This window comes from Myxine glutinosa, chromosome 3 (assembly GCF_964187855.1).
Source record: "Myxine glutinosa chromosome 3, kmMyxGlut1.1, whole genome shotgun sequence".
Classification (NCBI taxonomy): domain Eukaryota; kingdom Metazoa; phylum Chordata; class Myxini; order Myxiniformes; family Myxinidae; genus Myxine; species Myxine glutinosa.
The window spans coordinates 65,568,857-65,586,215 of record NC_136263.1 but is presented as its reverse complement, the minus strand read 5'-3'; the positions used below and the strand labels follow the sequence as shown (position 1 = coordinate 65,586,215).

General features: G+C 48.6%; 1 protein-coding gene across 5 annotated transcripts in view; it reads left to right on the top strand.

Annotated features, from left to right (window-relative positions):
* Nucleotides 1–17,359, top strand: part of LOC137423490 (thymus-specific serine protease) — a 182,526-nt gene that overhangs the window by 147,528 nt on the left and 17,639 nt on the right. The window lies entirely within an intron of this gene.

Genomic DNA, 17,359 nt, shown 5'->3' with positions numbered 1-17,359 from the left:
CATAATGAAGGTTGTAGCGCATTCATTTGCCCCCCTCCCCGAGCGGGTTTTCCCCGCCATTGCCGTCAATGAGTTGCGTGTTGAGGTGTATAGCCGTATTAAGTTAGCTTTATCGTGGCGTTTTTTCAAAGAAGAAGATTTATCGTTGCGTTTTTCCAAAGACGCTTTGAATAACAAAATTAATGATAATCGCATATTATTAATGTTATAACAAAACAATATTAATACTAATAATGTCCCACTTCCCCAAGCCGTTTTTCCTGCAGTGACAACGTGTTTAAATAGCTTATCATTATAATGGCGTTTCCGTGTGAGCAACAGCTTCTATAGGAAGAAAAAATATTATAAACCACAAACATGTATGATTTGCTTTTACAACAGTCGCTAATGCTGGTTATAACACTGAATGAAGAAATTTGGAGGAATCCCGACATCCATGAACTAAGGTTTACTTACAGAACTGAGCGAAGATGTATGGTACTATATATAATCCACAAATGTTGAGTTCATAACATGGCCCTTTCTGCCGCTACCGTGGCATTTTTCGTAACGAACCTTTGAAACTCGCCCCCACTGTTTAATACGAAACAAAGGGAGGAAGACCGAGATGTGCTCATTTACCAAGCAGCTAGCTAGCACTTGCCAAGCCAGCCATTCCTTAACGGTTTTGAATTGAGTGCTTGCTCGAATGCTTAAACAACTTGGCGATCTCTCCACAAGAAACTTGGTAAATGAACACACACCCAATGTTCTTGAGATCCGATCATAGATCGACTATAATCTATATACCCCAAAGAGAAATGACCCTTTCTGCAGCTCCCGTAGTGTGCGGGTGTACTAGTTATTCAAAAACCGAAAATGGCATGTGGATGTGTGGGGCATCATCATAAACGAGAGTACATCCGTATATACAATATCTGCCGCATAACCCAGGTGCCGCCATTTACAAACCGCTACATGCCAACAGGTGAACCTCCAACTATCACCTCAACCTCACAATAAGGTGAGTTGTTTTGCTGTTTGTTTGTGACCTTACTACTTTTAGCTCCCAAGGTTAATCACAAAGAACTTTCTATGATCAGATTTTAAAACATGATGTACCTGAATAGGGTTTAAAAAAAAAAACAGCCATGAGAAGGTCATTTGGCCTGTTATTGCCGTGTTGCACTCCCAAGTTAAATTAATTTCTAACCTGCGGTGATTTCTTTACTATAGCCTCACTCCTTTTATATAACACCCTTTAGACCCTTTACACCCCTTAAACCCTTTACACCCTTTACATCCCTTAGACCCTTTACATCCCTTAGACCCTTTACATCCCTTAGACCTCTTTAGACCCTTTCCACCCCTTAAGACCATTTAGACCCTTTACACCCCTCAGACCTTTACACCCTTTAGACTCCTTCATACCCATGTCGACCCTTTTTAGACATATACATCTTCAATACTTTTCAAACCTATAAACTTTTAAAGACCCTTTAAAAACTTAAGACCATTTGGACACTTTTGACCCCTTTTGCTCTTTCACCCTTCGACCCATTTAGACCCCTTTAGGCCCTTTTTAAAGCCTTAGTCTCTTTAAATACGTAAGAGCCCTTTATGACCCTTAAAACACTTTAGACCCCTCAGAAAATCTGAAACAAATTCCCCACAAAATCGGTTTTGACGACCTTTTCCGTGCACTATTCATGTCGCAGCACAAGTTGCAATGATGGATCGAAACTAATATATCAAAGCGAAACTGATGTTGAAAAGTGAAACTGAAACTACAGATCTATGGATCATCGAATGGGAAACCAGAATGAAATGCTGTGAGAAATTGCTGAAAGCAAAGCTATGGGGAATATAGAGAGAAGGGGGAGGTCAGGAACTGAATAATTGATGTGGAGAGGGAGAGGTGCCTGGAGGTGGTCTGTCGGTTGGTATGGAAAGAACTTGTGTGATCTTCCGTCAGACGGTAGGCCCAAAACATACCTAAATCCATTTTGCAGGTGAGATTTCATAATATCACCCTTACTCCCAAGCAGTATTTCGGAGGTACAACAATCATGGATTGGAAATCTTAGCTGGTAGAATGGAACGAGGTTGGCGAGATTACCAGCTGCATCCATTGTGATATCTGTTCACTGAATATTTACAGTGAATTCCCGTTTATACCAATACACACACCAAAAAAATTGCTCATTTCGGGTGAGACATCTACGAACCCCCGTCATTGACGACTACCTTTGCTAGTACATTTATATATACCATACATAGATATATAGATACATATATATATATATTGTTGAGGTTTTGAGTTTGTGCAGTGAGTTTAATAAAGGTTAAAATTTCCCCCTCATAGTTAGTCACACAAGCAACATGTAGCCTCGCGATGGTATAGTTATTTCTTAGTATTTGTGAGCTTATTCCTTTTCCATTGTTAGTTCTGCGTTGAGTAGAGTCAGGAGAATAGGCCCTACTTCTACCGACCTTCCAGCTACCCTAACCTCATGCCCCTTTGCGCTAACTTTGGTTCATTTTGGGTGAATTAACACGAGGCAGGCTAGGAGGGTCGGGGCGGAGATGAAGGCGGAGTGGCCGAAGCGCTGACGGCAAGCACGAGCCGCCAATCAGGGCTCAGAGGTGGTGGCGGCGGCGCTGCATCTCAGGGCGTGGTAAGAAGGTTCGAGAGGGTTCCAGAAGGTTTGGGGGCGTAGCTATATAACCCATTGCGCAAAGCCCTCGAGAGGACTGGAGGACTCTCGCCGATGAACAAAGGACTTGCCCAGGGAGAACTCATGCGCACTGACAAAGCCAAGAGGATCGTTGAAGAGGAGTTGTGAGCATCAGAGAACTGTGCAAGATACGCGGCCGAAGCCAGACGCGCATGAACCGAAATACGCGCTATTAATAAGTGATGCTCGGTTGAGTTTGAGGTCGAACCATATACGGTGCATTGAGTCGTGCGAGTGAGAACGGCTGTGTAATCGCCAGCTGCGCTGAAAGTCCCGCATTTGCCATTCCACCTCATCATCTGCCTTTGTTCGGGAGACGCGCTACGAGGTTCCTTCCATCGCCTGCTGCCATCTTCGCGGGATGTGCTGGGACCGTGGAGAGCCGGACGGGGCCGTTCCTGGACGACCACGTCAACGCGTTGGCTGAACATCAACCCATCTGCAATTCCCTATGTGAGTGTGATGGGCCTGAGTCCGGGGGATAAGATAAGACTGATTAAGTGCTGCCCTGTGTCTCTGCATCCCTGATCATTGTACATACGTGTGGGAATAATTAAACCTGTGTTCTTCCTTTCTTCCATTCGATCGTTCCTGTGGTTTCTTCATTGGCGAAGCATGGTACGAATAGAACCGCTCGAATCGGGTTCCACTAACTAAGACTGCACGGACCACGTGGTACTCAATCTGCTCGGCGTACCCAAACCACACGTGGCTCGTGCGAGGCTTGCTTCCTCGCTTCTGTGGCGGCGCAGGTATTTAGGTACGTGCGAGACTTGGTCCCGAAACCCTACCTTGCCTTTGCCAGGAAGGGACGTCTCAAGTCTCGGTTCCGTCAAGCCCAGAAAGAACAAGGGGATTAATCCCCCCTTGGTAAGGGGAAGAAGGGTGGCGTAGAACCGTAGCAATATATATATATATATATATATATATATATATATATATATATATATATATATATATATATATATATATATATATATATATATATATATATATATATATATATATATATATATAGGGTGGTCCTTATTCCTCAATATTCGGATTTTCTAAGCTCCAACCCCCGGGATTCATTGGAATAGTCGAGAAAACTCTCCTGGTGAACTTTTTTTTCCAATCGGACAACATTTACCCCTCCCTCATCGACCTTGAAGTTTCACCCTGAGGAATAAAAACAACAATCCTTGAAAAAAATTTTTTGTGCCATTTATTCCCAAAATGTTAGCTTATAACACACAACATACAGTATTTTATAAATGGTTACCTCATTACACAGTTAAATGTATTAAACTATAACAAAAATCTTAAGCAAAATGTCCCACAAGGCTCCTAGGCCCGTCCGACTTAGTGCTCCTGCTCCTGCTGGGCCGCCACACCAGCAGCCACGGTCTTCTTTCTGGAGTCCGGGAACTCCACGCGATGACGAGAGACAACTTGGAGGAGAAATTGCAGTTGCTCATCAGCCTGAGTTAGCATTCGGTTGTATTCCTGGATGAGGGCAACTCCTCGCTCCGCGTTGTCGTTGATGACTGCTATCCCCTGCACGAAGGCCGCTGCTGTCCGGAAGTCTTCCCGCTGCAGCCAGGTCGCGGGATCGGTGTCGAGGAAGCCGTCTTCCAGGCGCAGCTTCTGGAAGAACCGTCGCGTGTTGGTTGATGCCATGTCTTGCAGTTGGAGTCCTGAGACGTCTTGGCTGGGCAGCTTTGGGCGCTTCGCTGGAGATTCATCTCCCACCGTAGTGTGAAGTGAGGTGAGTATTTGCCTCTTCTCCTCCACCGTGACCAGGGGGTCAAAGAGCGCCAGAGCGACAAGCTCCTCCGAGATGTACCACAGGTGCCCTTGCAGCTTGGTCAGAGCTGCCTTGCCCACATCCCGGTTGACGTCCATGTAGGTCGTCAAATCCTTCAGCAGTTGCAGGTCGTGTCGAGGGGCAGCTGCGGCCTCTGGAGCCAGTGTCCAGGCTTTCGCGTACAGGCGACTGTTGCCCTCATCCAGGAATACAACCGAATGCTAACTCAGGATGATGAGCAACTGCAATTTCTCCTCCAAGTTGTCTCTCGTCATCGCGCGGAGTTCCCGGACTCCAGAAAGAAGACCGTGGCTGCTGGTGTGGCGGCCCAGCAGGAGCATGAGCACTAAGTCGGACGGGCCTAGGAGCCTTGTGGGACATTTTGCTTAAGATTTTTGTTATAGTTTAATACATTTAACTGTGTAATGAGGTAACCATTTATAAAATACTGTATGTCGTGTGTTATAAGCTAACATTTTGGGAATAAATGGCACAAAAATTTTTTTTCAAGGATTGTTGTTTTTATTCCTCAGGGTGAAACTTCAAGGTCGATGAGGGAGGGGTAAATGTTGTCCGATTGGAAAAATAAGTTCACCAGGAGAGTTCTCTCGACTATTCCAATGAATCCCGGGGGTTGGAGCTTAGAAAATCCGAAGTTGAGGAATAAGGACCACCCTAATATACAGGGTGATTGAAAAGTAACTCCCTATTTTAAAATACTTGTAATTTATTTCTTAGCTAGAATTTTTACAAGAAATGGATATAAGAAGAAAGCGTATAGCATGAAGTTGTATTTAAAATTCGATATGGGCACCAGAATTCGCCACCAGCTTCTCAAGCCGCCCGGGAACCACGTCAACTGATTTCACCAGGAACTCTTGTGGGATGGAAGACATAACTTCTCGTATTCGCCCTTCAAGTTCTTCCAAAGTCGTTGGTTTGGAACTTTGTCGTTGGTCGTTGGTTTGGAAGAGGACTTGCTCTTTTACCCAACCCCAAATAAAAAAGTCACATGGTGTTAAGTCAGGGCTCCTGGCTGGCCACTCATACGGACCACGACGACCCATCCATCTCCCAGGGAAGTGGGCATTCAGCCATTCACGAACAACAATAGCAAAATGTGGAGGAGCGCCATCTTGCATGAAAATCAAATCTTCAACATTCTCCGAAGCACTGATAATTGGCCAGATTTCGTCTTGCAGCATGGTGAGGTAACTTTTGGCATTCATGGTATCGCGAAGAATGAAGGGACCTGCAATCCTTTCCGAAGTCATTCCACACCACACCGTTACCTTGGGCCGATATTGCGTTTTTTCAGAAATAACACGAGGATCTTCTCCTGCCCAGTAATAGCAGTTGTGACGGTTCACAAACCCACCGATGTGAAATACCACTTCATCAGACCAGAGGATATTTTTAAAAGAGATCAGACCAATCTTCATACCAAGCCAGCATCACCTCCCCAAACTCCATGCGAATGTCGGTCTTCAGCAGAGAGTGCTTGACAGTAGTGCGGTTTCCAAGCATGCTATTTAAGCTCCTTTTTGAGCACAGTTCGCACTGTGTGAAAGGAGAGCCCGAATTTCAAACAAAAAATAATCTGAAAAAAAACCAACATAGATTAAATTCTCATACATTAAGGAACAAACACTAAAAATTTGAGAAACATATTACAATAAATAAATAATTTCTAAATATTTTAAAATAGGGAGTTACTTTTCAATCACCCTGTATATATATATATATATATGTATATATGTATACATATATATATATATATATATATATATATATATATATATATATATATAATATTGTTACAGATCGCGGTTAGATGTTATTTTTTGACCGAGCGGTTGGTATGACCATGACCTAACAGTTATTCCCCGACTAGACCCCGATTCCACCCAAACGTTGACCAAATCGCGCTATGCTAAATCAATGATGGAAAGGACACAACGACTGGGATAGATGAAACGACGCAAGGGGTACAGTTCTCAAGACCTCCGGAGGAGGATATAATTACAGTGGGGGAGAAAAGGGGTAGATTACAAGGTAGTGAGGTAAAAGCACAGAAGAGATAGGCACTTAGTTACAGTCTTATCTTATCCCAGACAGACCACAGACAAACGGAACAAGGCTGACTTACACAGGGATTGATGGCAGGGAAGGACAGGTAGTTCGATAGCACAAGGTGCACCTTGGCTCGGGGACAGGATCAAGCACGGTCCAACAGATGCAGGGAGGCCTCACAGCGCTCGGAGGTGGCGTCTTTCTTTCTCCAAGCTCCGCGCGCATCTGACGTCACCTCCCTCTTCCTGCGCATGCTCAACGGGGAGTGACACGCCCTCGGCTGGTTGGCTCCGCCCCAGATGGGACCGGTCCGCCACTTCCATTGGGTGCGGGGGTTACCGGGCTCCGCCCTTGATGAGGAGCTGACAGGGAGCCCCTATTTGGTAACCCCGTCGAGCACATGTTTGATGGCGGCTCGTGGGGAAGGCCTCGTGCCCTCCCAACACCTCCTACCAACCAAGCCGGAGTGAGGACGCGCACTCCCTGTGCACGCCGCCGCTGTTGTTGTTGTTGTTGTTGTTTCTGAACCGTGAGGAAGGGCTGCGGGGAGGTATTGGGAGGTCCTAAACTTCCTAACGGTGCCATACCGTCACATTCTGGTGCAACGAAGGGTCAGAATTAATGGAAACGAATCCTTAACTGACATAGACTAAGAATAACTAGCAAGATGTCCTATAGTTGTCTACGTGAGATGCGGTGGACCTGGATGCGACATTTAATGGGGGAAATAGGGGGAGGTCGGGTCTACAGAGTGTTGTTTACAGAAAATGGGACTAGGGAATGGGGGATTGGGGATAGTTGGGAAGTATTGAGGAAATAGGGGAATATTTACAAGCGGACAGGGATGGATGCAAATCCCATATCCGCAACATTGCACCCTCTTCTTTAACTCAACCCTGAGTGCGACAGTTTTACAGATGTTCACAAATGAGTAAATATGTCCCCCTGTGACGTTGCACCCTTCTCCTAACAGAAACACACCCACAGGATAACCGAATCGCGGAAAGCATCCTCAAACTAAACATACAGCCGGTAGGGAGCATCATTTACACAAGACTACACTGATATTTACACTACGATCCAGGACCTGTTCTTTGAGGAACACATGCAGATGTTATGCATAGAGAGAGAGAGCACGCATGCCAGCATCGATACACCAACCCACGAGTGCCCTGTGGCCCTACGGCCTTTAATAATGTGCAGAGCACCCCGTCCAAGCACCAAAAGCACCACCCCATTATGCACAGTCAGCACCATCCGGTGCACCAATAAAGTGTTCAATAAAAAAATGCACAATCAAGTGTGCATGGTCACCGGTGGTGTCGCAGCCGGCCGATGTTCTGCCGCTGGTCTTGCCTTCATGGAGTGCACTTGGCCTTCTGGCTTCTTTAGAAATAAAGAAAGGCGCCAACCGCGTCCATTTCTGAATTGTGGCCGTCAGGGGGCCAACTAAAAGTGGTTCACCTGTATGGCATAGGTGCCACGTTGACCCAGAGGTCCATCCACGGGTGGTGCTTGACCGCAAAAGAACTGCGGTCCATTGTGGGCGGCCACCAAAATTGCGGTCCATATGGTGTATCGATCCAGGCAGTAAGCAGCGGAAGTACAGGCCCACAACTGCGGAGCCAGCACCTCTCTCTCCTCTCTCTCTGCCCCAAAGCCAGATCCTCGGAGGTGGGAGACAAAAGAAGACAAGTGAGTAAGGTGGTAAGGGCGCAAAAGTGCACGCAATTCAAGGTAATGCACACTGGGGGCACATGGGAACCAGGTGAGACAGGTACGTTCTTACCGTACGCCCCCCCCCCCCCCACCAGGTAACCTACATTGCCCCTCCCTTACCCCTTACTGTATCCACAAAACACAACACTACCCATAAACATCTACTTTACACATCCACAAACGTCCCTACTGTCTTCCCCGTTCCTCCCATAAACCAAATTCGTCTTCTCTCCCTCCTAACCAATCAAATTTGCCATTTCCAACTCTCATCAAAATTTGCCATCTCCAACTCAACATCAAAATTTGCCATCACCAATTCATCATCAGTCCCTCCTAAGGAGGGAGAGATGGAATCACCCCAATGTCTCATCCACGTCGTGATGCGTCTCACAAATCCACACAGCAATTCTCCCTTCCTGCAACACAGAACAAAGGAACACAGGTGTGGAGTCATCATCATCACCTCAGGTAAGTGGCTGCGTATGGTGCAACAGGTTCATCAATCCTAACTATTTCCTAAATGACTTTAACAACTTTACATTACCCGGGGTCTTTCTCCTGCCAAACCATTGGCCAACTTACACTATGGGTTCTAAAAACCAATTCCCATTGACCAAATTGTGGTGCTTCTCAATTTGGGGTCTCACTCCCCCGATTCAACACTCGGTGCCCCCGCACAATTTCGGTGGCTGGGTCGTGTGACGCTCCCAGCTGGTCCGCCCACCTGCACACCTCCACCACTGTTGTTGCCTACCGAGCTCACCTGCTCCTCACCCTAACCTAACTAACTGGGGAAGGCCCTCTCGCACTCTCACCCCCTCAGTGCCCTCTCTGGCACGGGCTGCCCGATCCACACCCGGGATCCTCAGGCACCCACTGACACTAACGGCTCCCAGAGCCCACCTGCGGCCTCACCTGGCCGACATCTAACAGTGGCGGAGTGCCCAACCATTCACACTCATACTAACAGGCCACACGACCAGCTAATTTCACCACACCAATGCACCCATCCACAATACCATTCTGCAACCGCACCACAAATGCCAATATCCAACCACAATTTACCTATACCCTCTACCTAACACTTACACTACCCGCCCCGGGTATCCGTGATGGGGGTCCACTCTTCCCCCATTCACACCTTCGCACCATCCACTCCACTCCGTACCACTTACTCCAACTCTCTCCACACCACTCATTCTCTGCTCCATATATTCCACACACCTGTACTTGCACACCTGTGCTCTAACACCTGGTGCCACCTGCACCCTTCTCTCCCCCAAGCGCATTCGCGCTGATCTACAACACTCACTACTCATACACTGCTCCACACACCTGTCCAGTTCTCACACAGCATCATCTCATCTAACTACTCCCCTCTAAAACTCACGCTCCTCCGTCTTCCCTTACACTCAGCGCTCCCATGTCATTATCAAACACTAAGCTACTACGTCCCCACTACAGGTATCCTTGTCACTAACTAACCTTAACGTTACCTAATGTCATCTTTGCTAGATCCCTACACACAATATCCTAACCCACCCGGGCTAGTTTTCACTGCCATAAACCCCATAATCTATAGCGCATTTGCCCCACAATCATGGGAAGGGTGGCAGGGATGCCCCCTTACCCACCGTCATACAGCGCAAGTGGGACCTTGTGGGACCACCTCATATGTGAGTCGTTGCCCGCCTGCCGGACCCCGTGCGTCGCCCCTTGCGGGGTCAGCGCGGGGCCGAACCGGCCGGGCCCCCACAGTACATTACCCCCAAGGGGCTCCCGTGCCTCCCCTGTCCCTCTAAAAACTACCCCTGTTGGTGTCGATGCATGGGTCACACTTCCGCAACCCGCTACCCATTCCATACCACCACAACCTTGCTCCCTCACACCTCGCACCTCTCCCATCACCGGACCCTCTCGCTCGCACCCTCGTTCCATACCCTCCGGACCAGCCATACACCTCACTCTTGGCCTCTCACGAACATCCGGGTCCATCTCGACCCCCAAGCTTATTAAATCACCTGGCGCATCATACGCACGACCATATTGGTCACCACTTACACCGGGTCCTCTTTCTCTTCGCTTCTCCTCCATCACCTGCGAATCCCTCATCCGGTTAATGAGCACATCATCACGATCCGAACACAGACTTTGGACCAATTCTTTTACTTCCTCCTTTATCTCTTTCTTATCCTCTCTCCGTCGCTTCTTAATTTCGCTCACCCCTTCTTCCACTTCTTCTAATTTCTGCTTCACCTCCTTCATCTCCTCGTGCGCCCCCTTAAGTTCTTCCTCTAACTCCACCTTATTTTTTTCTATATGCTCCCGCACCTCCCGCTCTTTAACCTCCATCACCTCTACCACCTTGTCCATTTTCCTCGTCAGGTCCTCATGTACCGTCTGACACTCTTTTTTAATTACCCCTACGTCCTTTTTCATCTCCTTCTGTGTCGATTTTAAACCCTCTATTACCGCTGTGTTCTTCTTTACCTGGTCCCCCAACTCCTTTTGTCCCACTGTCAGCTGTTCTACTCCCAGCGTCAACTCCTCTATACCACCTTGCAATTTTACAGTCCCCTTTCTCACCTCCTTCTCCATGCGCTCCTTACAGTGCCTCACCTCCTCGCGCACTCCTCCGACCTCCTCACTCACACCTCTTCTGATCTCTTCTCCCATCACTTGCATCTCCTGCCCAGATGCCACCCTCATCTGCTCCATTTCCTCCCTGTGAGCATCCAATTTAGTTTCTACCCCCATTCTGACCCCCTCTATCTGCTGCCCCATTTTTTTAACTTCCCTTTCCGCTTGGTCCCTCATGTCCCTCAATTTGCCTTCCATACTGTTTTCTAACCCCATTAACCCATTTTTCACCCCCTCCATTTGATTCTCTTGAGCGGCCATTCTGTTTTCTACCCCCGTTAACCCATTCTTTACCTCTTTTATCCCGTTGTCTAACCCCTCAAATTTAGCTTCTAGCCGTTCCCCCATTTCTCCCATTTTGCCCCCCATTTCTCCCATTTTGCCCCCCATTTGCTCACTCTGTCGCTCACTATTAGCCCTCATTTGCTCACTCTGAGCATCCATCCGATTCCCCAATTGCTGACTATTAGCCCTCATCTCGTCCTTCTGCAGGTTGAGGGACGCCTGCATTTGTACCATAAATTGCTCCATGAGGGCCTGCATTTGGGCCATCCCTCCCACTTGTGCAGCGGGTGCGGCCGCCGTCGCCATGTGCGAGGCGCCATTTTGCGAACCTGCCGCCCTCACTGCTTCGCTCTCCTCATGTCCCTCAATTTGGTCCTGGATCGACCCTGCCTCACTCTCCTCTACCGGAACCCAGCCGTCTTGATCTGCCATAGCGCGACTTTCAAAATTCGGGTTTTTTTTTTGTAAAACAAAATCAAATTTCGATGTCTTTATAATTTTGACCAAAATTTTTTCCTAGATGTTTTTTTTTTATTTGGTTCGGGCCTCGAATCTCACTCCTCGACACCAATTGTTACGGTAATAACACAATTGGTGTCCAAAATTTGGGCTAAACAATTTAGTCCCAGGTTCGAATCCCAACTCCTGACAACAATTGTTACAGATCGCGGTTAGATGTTATTTTTTGACCGAGCGGTTGGTATGACCGCGACCTAACAGTTATTCCCCGACTAGACCCCGATTCCACCCAAATGTTGACCAAATCGCGCTATGCTAAATCAATGATGGAAAGGACACAACGACTGGGACAGATGAAACGATGCAAGGGGTACAGTTCTCAAGACCTCCGGAGGAGGATATAATTACAGTGGGGGAGAAAAGGGGTAGATTACAAGGTAGTGAGGTAAAAGCACAGAAGAGATAGGCACTTAGTTACAGTCTTATCTTATCCCAGACAGACCACAGACAAACGGAACAAGGCTGACTTACACAGGGATTGATGGCAGGGAAGGACAGGTAGTTCTATAGCACAAGGTGCACCTTGGCTCGGGGACAGGATCAAGCACGGTCCAACAGATGCAGGGAGGCGTCACAGCGCTTGGAGGTGGCGTCTTTCTTTCTCCAAGCTCCGCGCGCATCTGACGTCACCTCCCTCTTCCTGCGCATGCTCAACGGGGAGTGACACGCCCTCGGCTGGTTGGCTCCGCCCCAGATGGGACCGGTCCGCCGCTTCCATTGGGTGCGGGGGTTACCGGGCTCCGCCCTTGACGAGGAGCTGACAGGGAGCCCCTATTTGGTAACCCCGTCGAGCACATGTTTGATGGCGGCTCGTGGGGAAGGCCTCGTGCCCTCCCAACACCCCCTACCAACCAAGCCGGAGTGAGGACGCGCACTCCCTGTGCACGCCGCCGCTGTTGTTGTTGTTGTTGTTGTTGTTTCTGAACCGTGAGGAAGAGCTGCGGGGAGGTATTGGGAGGTCCTAAACTTCCTAACGGTGCCATACCGTCACATTCTGGTGCAACGAAGGGTCAGAATTAATGGAAACGAATCCTTAACTGACATAGACTAAGAATAACTAGCAAGATGTCCTATAGTTGTCTACGTGAGATGCGGTGGACCTGGATGCGACATTTCATGGGGGAAATAGGGGGAGGCCCGGTCTACAGAGTGTTGTTTACAGAAAATGGGACTAGGGAATGGGGGATTGGGGATAGTTGGGAAGTATTGAGGAAATAGGGGAATATTTACAAGCGGATAGGGATGGATGCAAATCCCATATCCGCAACAATATATATATATATATATATATATATATATATATATATATATATATATATATATATATATATATATATATATATATATATATATATATATATATATATACATATATATACATATATATATATACATATATATACATATATATATATACATATATATATATATATATATATTGTAACGAATTTGAGAAGTGTAACGAATTTGAGAAAATGTAAAGAATGTGAGAATTATGGTTTTGTTGTGTGTAAATGGCACCCTCCGTAATGTAAAGAAAGGTCGAAGCTCGTCCTCTTAGTTAATTCCATAAACCTACACACAGGACACCATATATCCTTTTAAATAGTTAGTCCCTTATTCTATGTAGGTTAAGGATGTGTTTCCCAATAGTTTGACTCTTCATTGCACCGAATTAAATAAGAGTAGGTCCCTCCGACGCCCCATGGCATCTTCCAAGTGCCAGGTTTGCCAGGTTTGCCAGGTTTGCTGCATTTGACTCCATTACGCACGAGGTAACCACGAAGAAGAAAGGCGGGTCTCCACCTCGTCATAGAGGGGAGGAGTGAGTCGGCCCCGCTCAACCAACCCAGAACGAGGGGTTTGGCTTGAGAGGGCGGAGGGAGAACACTTGGGGGAGGTTCGCAAAGGTTGAAGGGCGGGGCCTATATAACCTGCAGCGGGACGCTCCCCACGGCAGATGAGCTGAGAGGAGAGATGAGTTCTGAGTCCAGAAGATGAGCTGAGAGGAGAGATGAGTTCTGAGTCCAGGAGATGCGCTGGAGATGAGCAGGTGTGACCAAGCCGCCGTGAGACGTGCCGCGCTGCAGGAAAAACGGACCGAGGCAACGCAAGGAGTGTGCGACGCAGCAGGCGGAGAAAGGAACTTCGCCCGTGCAGTTTGGGACCAATGGCCGCGGCTCGGCTTCTTGACGGCGGTGCCTTCTGGCCCGACCGTGCCCAGGCCTCGCTGAATCTTCCTTGCCTCTCAAAGCCATCCATCTCCAAGCCATTCATTCCTGCCTGCATTTCCCGTGTAAGTGTGAATGTTCGTCCGTCTTCCACGTTGTCCTGGGGTTTATTAATTAAGCTTGTATAGGCAAGCTAATGATTTCACTGTGTCTCCTGCTCCTTCCATTTTCTGTATATAACCTTGACTGCTCCCTTTGCTTTGGCTTGTGTAAATAATTAATAAATCCTGTTATTCCTCCGTACTTCTTCTTCTTCATTCTCGTTCGGTCGCTTTAGTGGTTTCAATATTGAGTGTACGTGGTGCGATTCGGCCAACGTTCAGGATCGCGTTAGTCTTGGTAACAGTTCGTGCTGCAGTTGCTAAACACCGCTCGGCAATCAAGTAACATCTTATCCGCGGTACGAACGGGGCTGTGCACCGGCCTTTCCGGAGGCCGCGGTGCAGCTTCAGGGACCACGTCGGTCAGCAATAATCGAGGAGACTAATCCCCCCTCAAGGGGGAACCATAGGCCGACGTTGGGTTCCGTAACAATTGGTGTCTGCGAGTGAGATTCGAGTCTGGGCGTGAGAACCAAATTTTTTATAACATAAAAAAAAAAAAATTTGGTCGAAATTACGAGCGGCCCAAATTTGGTTTAACATCCCAAATTGAGTCATGCCATGGACAATCAAGGCGATCGGATGCAGGTGGGCGAACTAGAAGAGGGGTTAGGGGTAACCCAGGACCAGGGGGAAGAAATGGAGGAGGAGAACAATGGCAATGTGGTTGAGGGAGTTTCAGGTGCACAAAATGGCGCCCTCGCGCACGTGGTTGGAGAGGCGCAAAATGGTGCCTCGCACAAATGCGCGGTAGCCGAGCCCGCTGTACCAGCGGGCTTTAACATGCAGCAGTTTAACATGCAGCAGTTCATGACACAATGCCTGGCGTACATGGCCGAGCAGAGTGAAGAAAGGAAAAAAAGAAGCAGGGAAATGGAAAAAATGGAAAACAGAATAAGGGCTGATAGTGAGAAAATGGAAAACAGAATGGGGGAGCGACTAGGAGACCAAATTGGAGGTTTGAAAAACAGTATGGGGGCAATGAGGGACGAAGCGAGGGGTACCAGTGCCCAAATTGGGAAAATAGACAGCAAATTTGAGGGGTTAGACAATAAATTTGAGAGGTTCGACAATAAATTTGAGGGGTTAGACAACGGGATGGAAGGAATGAAGAATGGGTTAATGGGGTTGGAAAATACAATGGACGACAAATTGCGGGAAGTAGGGGAGCAATCCGCCCGGGAAATCAAACGGATGGGGAACCAGATAGAGGAGGTGAAAATCGGGTTGGAAGGTAAACTGGATGCTCAGAGGGATGAATTGGGACAGATGAGGGTGGCATCTACTAAAGAAAGGGAGGAGATGAAGGAGGAAATAAGACGAGGTGTAAGCGAGGAGGTCTCGGGGGTACGCGAGGAGGTAAAGCGAGGTGAGAAGCGTATGGAGAAAGAGGTGAGAAATGGGACGGCAAAGTTACAAGGAGGCATAGAGGACCTGACGCAGGAGGTGGAACAGCTGACAGTGGGACAGACGGAATTAGTGGAGTAGGTACAAAAGAACACTGCGGTACTAGGAGGGTTAAAGGCGACACAAAAAGAACTCAAAAATGACTTGATAGCGACGAAGAGGGAATGTCAGATGGTACGTGAGGGACTGACAAAGAGGTTGGACGAGGTGACGGAGGCAATGGAGACCAAGGACCGGGAGGTGAGGACGCATATAGAAACGGTCAAGGTGGCCTTAGAGGATGAAATCGAGGAGACGCACCGGGAAATAAAAGAGGTGAAGCAAAAGTTAGAGGAAGTGGAAGAGGGGGTGAGTGAAATTAAGAAGAGACGGAGGGAAACTAAGAAGGAGATAAGGGAGGAAGTGATGGAATATGTGCAAGGTCGGTGCTCAAATCGTGATGGTGTGCTCGCTAACCAAATAAAGAGTTTGCAGGTGGCGAAGGAGGTGCGGACACGAGGTGCCGAGGTGAGTGGCGATATACGTGGAAATGTATATGGTGTGAGGGGAGCTTCAGTCGGCTTGGGGGTCGGTTTGGACCCGGGTGTTCGTGAGAGGCCGCTGGTGAAGTGTGCGACAGGTACGGAGTGTATGGACAGAGGAGGTGTGCAAGAATGTCCGACTATGGGGTGTGTTGTGGAAAACCAATCAGGTCCACACAACTTTAGTCCAACTTGTGGTTTAATTCCATTTAGATCATGACATCATCCTGTAAAGCAGGAAATGCAATAAGTATACGATGTGGCATCACATGGGACCATTCATAACATTCAATGCAAGCAAGCTGAATATTCTATGCTGGCGTACCGTTAGCGAGTCTACCAGATGTAACGTGTCACAGGAGAAGTCTCGGAGCACCGTCCGCAGCAGCGGGTCTTATAGTCACGCCCCTAGCGGTGTCAACGAGCAGCGAGCATCACCCCGGGTTCAGTACGAATACGATTTCACTACATTCTCCCCCCCCCCCCCCCCCCATCAGAATTATACGGTGGTGCGGCTAGAAGCGAGCGAGCGTCAGCACGAACAGGGTGCGGAACATCAGTCGACCCAACCGTATCGGGCCGGGCGGCGAATTTCTCTGCCAGCACGCGTCCAAAATTCCCCGGGTACGGCATCACGTATCCCTGTGTCCCCGGCGTCGGAGGCGCCATCAGGGTCGGGTGACGAAGGGGGTAACTCCAAGTCGTCGGGCCCAGGTAGACCCGGCGAGGGGAGGGTCGGTAGACTTTCGGCGATGGGAGCGTCGGGAGAGGCCATAGTCTCATAGATGGGTTCGATCGGTCCGTCCGATTCCCTACTCAGGTCGGCGACCCCGCAAGGGGCAAGGTGACGGACGGAGACAGTAGTCTCAAGGCCATCAGCCGTCATCACACGAGCATGCTCAGGATTAGCCTGGAGAATCTGCACTTTGTCCACTAGGGGGTCGTACTTGCTCGCGCGAACCGCCCGTTTAAGGTAGGCCGGCCCGGGCCCAGCGAGCCAACTGGGCAAAGACCGTATACACCCCGTGCTCCTGGGGTGGTGGAAAAGTCGCTCATGGGGAGTTTGGTTGGTTGCCGTACACAGGAGAGCCCTGATCGAGTTCAACGCCGCAGGTAGCGACCAAGCCCATTTATCGAGGCCCCGGCCGAGGGTCCGGAGGTTGAGCATGACGGCCCTCCAGATAATCCCGTTGAAGCGTTCGATCTGCCCATTAGCCTGGGGTCTGTACGGCGTGGTGTAACTAGAAGCAATGTTATTTTGGAGCAGATAGCCGCGCACCTCCTGAGACAAGAAGACCGCACCCCGGTCGGTATGGACATAGGCCGGGTACCCGAACATTGAGAACAAGTTCTGTAA